The sequence below is a fragment of the Triticum dicoccoides genome, chromosome 5A (assembly GCF_002162155.2).
Source record: "Triticum dicoccoides isolate Atlit2015 ecotype Zavitan chromosome 5A, WEW_v2.0, whole genome shotgun sequence".
In the NCBI taxonomy this organism is placed as follows: Eukaryota; Viridiplantae; Streptophyta; class Magnoliopsida; order Poales; family Poaceae; genus Triticum; species Triticum dicoccoides.
In genome coordinates this window covers 297,501,033-297,510,061 of record NC_041388.1, presented here as the reverse complement: position 1 = coordinate 297,510,061, position 9,029 = coordinate 297,501,033, and positions in this window count along the sequence as shown.

The window sequence follows — 9,029 nt, the reverse complement described above, 5'->3', positions numbered from 1 at the left end:
CTCGTGGCACTGTTTTTGCATGGAATCCTGATGCTTTCTGTACGTTTGTCTTCCATCGTAATTATAATTTTTTTCATCCACATGTATGCGGGTTAGCTAGTTTCCCTTTACTAATTAACCTTCTTGTGTTTCCAAGGTTCTGTGAACATTCCACCACCTATACTTGAAATTTTTTATAACCATGGGGGAGATGACGATGCTGATGATCACGAGCATGAGGACCAATATAGGAGTACTCAGTGGTGCATGGCAACTTATTCCGATGGATGACCTCTTCTTGTCTGTATATAGGGCACCGCTGATGTGACTAAGGAAGCAGGTGTTGTCTTGCATGGGCGTACTCTCCGGACCTATTCCAACATCCGTTGCAGTGTATTCTGGATGGATACTAGTGTACTAGCGCCAAGCTGCCAACACCTTCTCCTTGGTTCAGTATTAAAAGTCTTGGAGGAAACTCGCTCTTCCTTGGACAAAACTATCCAATCATGGTGATAGGCGTTCCAGTTGCTGTTGACACACGTTACTACCATTTATGAGAAGCAATTGTATCTATACCTCGGGCATTGCTATGCTTCCCTACCATGGCTATCACAATATGGGTCATGAAATAGGCCGCTTCAGCCTGGATGATCAGTCCTGTGTTGGTCTCGAGATTGACAGTAGCTGCACCTTCCCAGAGAAACTCTTCTGGTTCAAAGCAAGTGTTTCCAACGCCGAGGAGTGGTTGAGATGATGTTCATTTCATTGCTTGTTATTTGTTGTGTGATGAAAACTTTAGTATTTACTAGAATGTTTTGTTGGAAATAATCTATAATCCAACATGTATCCTCATTGTCATTGTGTGTTGATGACTTGTTGTATGTAATGAATGGTACATTTGCATATGCATGTCATAATCTCAATTTATAAATGGTTTTCGACTCACTTATTGGAGTGTTAGGGTCATAGTAGTATAGCCAGCACCTCTCCTTGGGGGGCTATTCTTCCCTTTGTAATGTTCATCATCAGCCCAAGAGGCAATCCACCACACCACACTGGAGTAGGGTATTACACAACAATGGTGGCCCGAACCAGTATAAATCTTGTGTCGCTTGTGTTGCGAGTTCATCGAGCTAGCCTTTGAGATCGCGAAGTGCTTGTGGGCATGATCGGTGAGGGAGAGATCTTCGCGCGCACCCCAGTGTTCAAACCTTAAGGGTTTTGCCGGATCCCGAAATCCGACATTTGGCATGCCAGGTAGGGGTGCGCCGGAGTTTTCCTTCCATAGATTCGCGCTCGACCATCTTCACGCCCATTCTCCATGGCTGGCGCAGCCCTTCCGATTGGATCTACCGGTGCCCATAATGACACTCGGGGGCTCTGAGCCCTTGCTCCCACCCTGCGGCAGGTGCGGTGGCTACCCAAGTTCAAGCCAGAGATGCCGCCGCGCTACGACGACACGGCGGACCCCTTGGCTTTCCTGCTGGCGTATGAGGAGGCCGTCCTTAAGGCCGGGGGCAATGACAAGGTCATGGCCAACTGGCTTCCCATGGCCCTCACTGGCGCACCGCGCGCCTGGCTGCTCAACCTCCCCATATCAATGGTGGCATCTTGGGAGGAGTGGCGTGGCCTCTTCGATGCGCGCTACGCGGCGCCGGTGCACCACGCGGTTGCAGCCCTCCTCAGCAGCTCGCAAGCACCACCCTCGGATCGTCACGTCAAGCCATTCTTTCGCTAGATCAGCGCCACTTCCATGCGCCCGGGGGCTCTGCCAGGCTGGGCCACTCCCGAGGCTGACCTCACCTTCGACTCACGGGGTCATCCCGCCCCCACCGTCGGCTCGGGTGCGCTCCCAATGCTTTGCATGGCCACCATCTGCCACATGTCCATCACCAAGACGCTCATCGACGGTGGCGCCGGCCTCAACATGCTCTCCATCGAGGCCTTCAGCCTTCTTCACGTACCGCTCGAGCGGCTCTGCTTGGCAAGCCTTCTTAGGGGTTGGTGGAGGCTTCGCCCGCTCCCTGGGGCAGATCCGCCTCCCCGTGACCTTCGGCACGCGCGACAACTACCGCACCGAGCTCATCGACTTTGATGTCCCTCACATCGGCCTCCCGTACAATGCCATCCTCGGGTACCCAACCCTGGCTCAGTTCATGGCGGCGACCCATCCGGCCTACAACCTCATGAAGATGCCCGGGAGCAAGAGTGTCCTCACACTAGTTGGGGACACCAAGGAAGCCTTGATGACGCTCAAGCTCGCCCTCATGACCGCTGCAACAGCGCATCCCGCCGACGCGGATACCTCCAAGGCCAAGGGAGCCACACCAACCAAGCAGAAGCAGTTTTTCACTCAGGACAAGGCAGAAACCAAGCAAGTGCCAGTCGAGGAGAACGGGTCCTCGGGGGCAACCTTTACCATAGGCGCCAACCTCGAGCATGGTCAGGAGGAGGCGCTGGTGAAGTTCTTGCACGCAAACAAGGAAGTGTTCACTTGGGAGCCCGGTCAGCTGGTAGGAGTCCCAAGTGGGGTGATAGAGCACCACCTGAAGGTGTGCCCCAACGTACACCCCGTGAAGCAGAGAGCAAGGCGGCAGTCCACGGAGAAGCAAGCTTTCATCATCCAAGAGACCCGCAAGTTGGAGGCTGCGGGTGTCATTCGCGAGGTTCGGTACCCCAAGTGGCTGGCAAACCCCGTTGTCGTGCCCAAGAAAGGCGGGAAGGAGCAAATGTGCATCGACTTCACCAACCTCAACAAGACCTGCCCCCAAGATCTGTTCCCACTTCCATGCATCGACCAGATCGTCGACTTCACTACCGAGTGCGACTTGGTGTGCTTCCTGGATGCGTTCTTAGGATATCACCAGATCAAGATGGCGGTAGAAGATGTGGAGAATACACCCTTCCGGACCCCGTGTGGGGTGTACGGCTACACTTCCATGCCTTTTGGACTGCGCAACGCAGGCGCAACCTTCCAGTGGCTCATGCACATCGCCTTGGGTCAGCAGATTGGAAGGAACACTGAAGCTTACGTTGACGACTTCGTGGTGAAGTCTTTAGAGGCGAGGACCTTGATCCAAGACCTGGAGGAGACCTTTGAAAGCCTTCACCAGGTGGACTTGCGGCTCAACCTGGATAAGTGCGTGTTTGGTGTCCCTTCCGGCAAGCTACTAGGCTTCCTTGTGTCCCACATGGGGATCGAGGCCAACCCAGAGAAGGTCAAGGCCATTGAAGACATGAGCCCACCGCAAACCCTCTAGGAAATGCAGAAGCTTGCTGGATGGGTGACTGCGTTGGGACGCTTTATTTTCAAGCTGGGAGAGCGTTCCCTACCCTTCTTCAAGTTGATGAAGAAGAAGGGCCCATTCGAGTGGACCCCGGAGGCCGACCGAGCATTTCAAGACCTAAAGAGATACCTGACCAGCCCTCTAGTGATGGTGGCGCCGCAACCTCTCGAGCCCCTAGTGCTTTATCTCGCTACCACTCCCTACTCTGCCAGCGCAACTGTAGTGGCGGTTCGGGAAGAACACCAAGCCAAGGGCGCATCGGGCCGAGCTATGCCCCCAGCAGAGATGATGCAAGACTAGGAGGGCGCCACAAGGGCCGCAGCAGCGACAACAGAGGGTCAAGCTCAGCAGGGCGACGCTCCCGAACCCGCAAAGGCCCCGACAAGCGATCAAGCGTTACGGGCTCTGCAACCTCAGGAGGCACCCCAACTCCTGGAAGACGCAAACCTCATCAGCACGCCTACCCTTGTCAAGCACCCGGTATACTTCGTCAGCACGGTGTTGCGGGATGCAAGAGCACGATACCCCATGCCTCAGAAGCTCTTACTCGCGCTCCTGGCGGCCTCACGAAAGTCGTGGCACTACTTTCAAGGCCACCCCATCAAGGTTGTCTTGGCCTACCCACTGGAGAAGTTGCTTAGGAGCCCCAACTCCGCCGGGAGGGTCGCTGAGTGGAACATCGAGCTACAGGCATTCCAGTTGGAGTTCAGCACCACCAGGGTCATCAATGGAGCCGCTCTCGCCGATTTCGTGGCAGAACGGACGGACGCCCTGGCGCTTGAAATAGGCAAGGACCGGTCCCTCTCACCGGGAACTGAGGTGCCCGATGGCGGGGTCATGTATTTCGATGGTGCCTTCGTGCGCCAAGGTGCGGGGGCTGGAGCAGTGCTCATCTCGCCCACTCAGGACAAGCTCTACTACGCCATGCAGCTCTACTTCCAGCAGGGCGAGAAGGTCTCCAACAACATTGCAGAATACGAAGGCCTCATAGCCGGCCTGAAGGCTGCGGCGACACTGGGGGTGAAGCGTCTCACCATCAGGGGCGACTCACAGCTCCGCGTTAACTTCTTCAACAATATATACGAGCCGAAGGACGAACCCATGGAGGCATACCTCGCGGAAGTACGCAAGATGGAGAAGCAGTTCCTGGGCCTGGAGTTGCAGCACGTGCCCCGAAAAACCAACAAGAAAGCAGACAACATCGCCAGAAGGGCATCCAAGAAACAACCCCAAGAGCCTGGCGTCTTAGAGGAACGGCTCTTCAAGCCATCCGTGACACCACCGCTTTCAAGGGCAGCGCAGCCTCGGGAGGGGCTCCCGCAGCCACCTGCCGCGGGAGCCCCAGCCTATGGCCCGACTTCGGGAGCGCGTCTACTCTTGGCGCTCGAGCCCTAGGAGGGATGCTGGACCAAGGAATTCAAGGAATACCTGATGCAAGGGACGCTGCTAGAGAAGGAAGAGGACGCGGAGCGTGTGGCCCGGCAAGCCACGTCCTACTACATCCAGGACGGTGAGTTGTACATGAAGCGGCCAAATGACGTTTCACTACGTTGCATCTCCAGGGAACAGGGGAAGGAGCTGCTAGCCGACATACACAACGGGGACTGTGGGCACCACTTGTCGTCACGAACATTCATTGGCAAGGCATTCCGCAGCGGATTCTACTGGCCTATGGCGCTCAGTGACGCAGCTGAGCTGGTGAAGTCCTGCTAGGCCTGCCAATTCCATGCCAAGCAAATCCATCAGCCAGCTCAGGGCGTCCAGACCATTCCGCTCTCGTGGCCATTCAAAGTCTAGGGACTGGATATCCTGGGCCCGTTCCCTCGGGCGCCTGGGGGCTATTGATACCTCTATGTCGCCATCGACAAGTTCACTAAGTGGGCGGAGGTGGAAGCCGTCCGCACCATCCCAGCTGGCTCCGCAGTCAAGTTCATCAAGGGTCTCATGAGCCGTTTTGGAGTCCCCAACCACATCATCACCGATAATGGTTCGCAGTTCACCAGTAATCTCTTCAAAATGTACTGTGCTAACCTTGGAACGCAGAGGTCCTGAGAGGCCTGAAGACCAGGACCTTCAAGAAGAAGCTCGAAGCCTGCGGCAGGGGCTGGCACGACGAGCTCCAGTCCGTGTTGTGGTCCATCCACACCACCGCCACCAAGCCAGCGGGCGAGACCCCATTCTTCCTCGTCTATGGAGCAGAAGCGGTTCTCCCTCATGAGGTCATGCATCGCTCCGCACGGGTCCTGGCATTTGATGAGACGCAGCAGGACGCCACGTGGAGGATGGACCTCGTGCTGGGGGAGGAACGTCCACGCGAAGCTGCACTGCGGGTGGCAAGATACCAGCAGGCGCTGCCGCGGTACCACTGTCGTAGCGTCCGCTCCAGGACGCTCGAGGTGGGTGACCTCATCCTAAGGCGGGTGCTCTCCAGGGAAGGGTTGCATAAGCTCTCACCCATGTGGGAGGGCCCGTTCAGGGTTGTCCATGTCTTCAGGGCTGGCACCACACGCCTGGAGACATAGGACGGGGTACCCATCTAGAACGCCTGGAACATCCAGCACCTCCGGAATTTCTACCCATGAAGAAATGCCCAGCGCATGTGAAGCAAGGCCTCGTGCCTGTGAAGGTCTCCGCCCATGACACTCTCACGTAATAATGAGTGGGGCTACACACGCCCTGGAGTCTCAGGAGTGCCGCCCTTGGGCCTCGGGGGCTCCCTCCCACGTCTTAGTGGCAGCACTTAGCTCCGCGCTGGTGAGAAGACATGAAGACAAGACTAGGTGCCGGACGCGGCTTTTCATTTGCTTTCTGAAGTTGCCTCACCCTCTTTTAATTAAAGTTTTCTTCTGGTGTTCTATGCTGATTTGGTTCCATCGCCTTCTACCTCTGTTTCCGTCTTCAGTCTAGCCTATACTCTCTCTCGCACTCCTCGCGAGGGGGCTGGACGGGTGCCCTCGTGAGCATTTTTCCTTTTCTATCTTTCGTCTGCTTTTCGCGAGGCACCGTCGCTCGAGCCCACAAGCTGGCGCACCCCTCCTAATCCGTGCCCCACGGGTACCATGATACGAAGCGCTAGGTCAAGGCCAGCGGCGCCTGTGACTAGGGCTTGGATGAATGATAAGCCTCTTAACAATTTTTTGTAGTTCCTAAGCACCTACAAGGCCAAGGAGGCCTCGGCAGGCACCAGGAAGCAAGCGCCTCATGAGGAGGAGACTACTCCGAGAAAGTCGAGCTAAGTTATACCTACATAAAACAAAGATGTTGCGGCACAGCACAGGAACAATAAACATAGCATAATACTTGAGAAATCATAGTTCGTTGCACGCCCCTCGGGGGCCCATATTGGCTTCTTTCTTAAAACAGGAAGGAAAGGAAGAATGAAATAAAAGCGGCGCGTGCCCCTATAGCAATCTGCAAGGGCAGGCTCTTGGCGCCGTCCTGACCTCAGCCAGACCCCTCCTCGCGCTTCACGGAGGCGCGACAATGAGACGACCCACTGCCGCCTTCAAAGCGGGCGTGGCGGTTGGTTGTAACCGCCGATGCTGGAGCTGTCGTCGGAGGAAGAGCCGCCGTAGCTGGACGAGATGTGGTCGGCCCCAAGGGCGGGTTCGCCCTCATCCTCATCACGACCATCGCCAAGGCTGAGCACCTCCTCGCTGTCATTGACCTCGGGGCAGCACCCGGCGCGGCAACCATCTTCCCCAAACACCCTCACATAGAGGGGCGCGTCACCGTCATACTTGAAATGGAGGGTGCACCGCCTACCTAGGCTGCGCACGCGAGCAAACGTCTGCCAGCCGCGGTCCAGGGCTATGTTGCCCGTGACAGAGACCTTAACCGCGACCCAGGAGGCCATGCTATAGCAGCCGTCCGCCTCTAGCCAGAGCCCGCCTGGACCTGAGGCCGGCAGCTCGTCGGCGAAGAAGCATGGGAGCTCAAGCCAGTTGCCGGCCGGGTTCTCCGACCAGACGACGAACTCCGGCAGCACCTCCTCCGAGTGGAAGCACGACCACGAAAGTCGCGCGACCACGGCACGTCTCCCTTCCTCAACAGGACTACCACGACCGGAGCGGCCCCTGCCACGCGAAGTAGCACCGCCACAGCCGCGGGGGGCCACGGCGGGGGTCGCGGTGTGCTTGCAGGGACGGCCGCGTCCACGCTAGGGCACCGGAGAGCCGGGCCCCTCGCGAGGGGCCTTCCCCTTCTCCGCGGCGGAGAACCTGTTCGACGGCGCCATTGGTGTCACAACTGGCAATGGAGCAAAGGGGGAGAAGCGAGCGTAATGGGAAGAGATGGGTGATGGGGGCTCTGCCCCCCTCCCCATTTATAGTAGGAGAAGGCCAACCAGCACCCCCCACGATCACAGGTAATGATGGTTTTTCCTTGCATGCAGCAGGGACTCGTCAAACCGGGCAGTTGTCGAGGCTACATGGGGAAGCGGAGACGCCCACGTCCAATCAACCTCCACGCATCTACCAAGGCCGCGGGCTATTGGGGCCCGCGACGCTCTGCACTTGCCCTTTGGCTTCGCCTCGAAGCCAAGGCCGAGCGCGCCTTGGGCCCGGGGGCTACTGTCGGTGTTTTGGGAACAGGGGTCCCCAGACTTGCCTGCCTACGGCTCATAGCGTGGCTATGCAAGCGGGCCCGCACGGCCCATCTTCTCCAACAATCATTCAAGACCCTCGCGAGGGGCCAAGCATTGCGAGGCGGACGACACAAGACCTCCTCAGCAGAAGCCTCACCAGGCTAGCTCACAAGGGGCGGAGGGATCAAGGCCAGGCAATCCTCGCGAGGTTCCTATGATGTGAGCCATGATGACCGAGACCAGGCGGGCGCCAGGCGGGTGCCAGCGTGCACAGTGTCCTTGTTTCCGCTTTGGTGCTAAGGAGGCAAGCGCATACGAAGAGTACCGAGGCATCAAGCAAAGGTTTCCATATCAGTGCAACGAGACAAAGACCAGCAGGATGTCAGGATGGAGGTCACCATGGAGCCCAAGGCGGCGTCACCACCAGAGCCTTTGGCAGGCGAAGACTGCTTTTGTCAGGATAACTTGTACTAGTTGTCCCCTTTCAAATTGTCTGTTGTTGGCTCCCTTCCCGCTCAATATTTGGGGAGAGGACCAGGGCCTCTATAAATAGGACTAGCCACCACCATAGCTAGGGGATCGACCTCATCTTGGATCGGAGCCATTCCATCCTTAGCCTCACACCCACCAACCACAAGAACACCTCTTCTCGGGAGGCTGTTCTTCCCTTTGTACTGTTCATCATCAGCCCAGGAGGCAGTCCACCACACCACACTGAGTAGGGTATTACACCACAATGGTGGCCTGAACCAGTATAAATCTTGTGTCCCTTGTGTTGCGAGTTCATCGAACTAGCCTTTGAGATCGCGAAGTGCTTGAGGGTGTGATTGGTGAGGGAGAGATCTTTGAGCGCACCCCAGTGTTTGAACCTTAAGGGTTTTGCCAGAACCCGAAATCTGACAGAGGAGCTAGCCAAGTTAATCGAGGCTGGATTCATTAGAGAAATAAAACACCCGGACTGGCTAGCAAACCTGGTGACGATGCCAAAGAATGATAAATCCGGGCGCTTGTGCGTCGAATTCAAAGACCTCAATAAGGCTTGCCCTAAGGATCCCTTCCCCCTCCCCCGCATCGATCAGATTATTGATGCAACTGTAGGACACGACTCACTGTGTTTCCTCGACGCATACTCCGGATACCATCAAATAAAAATGAAGGAGTCCGATCAAGACGCAGTG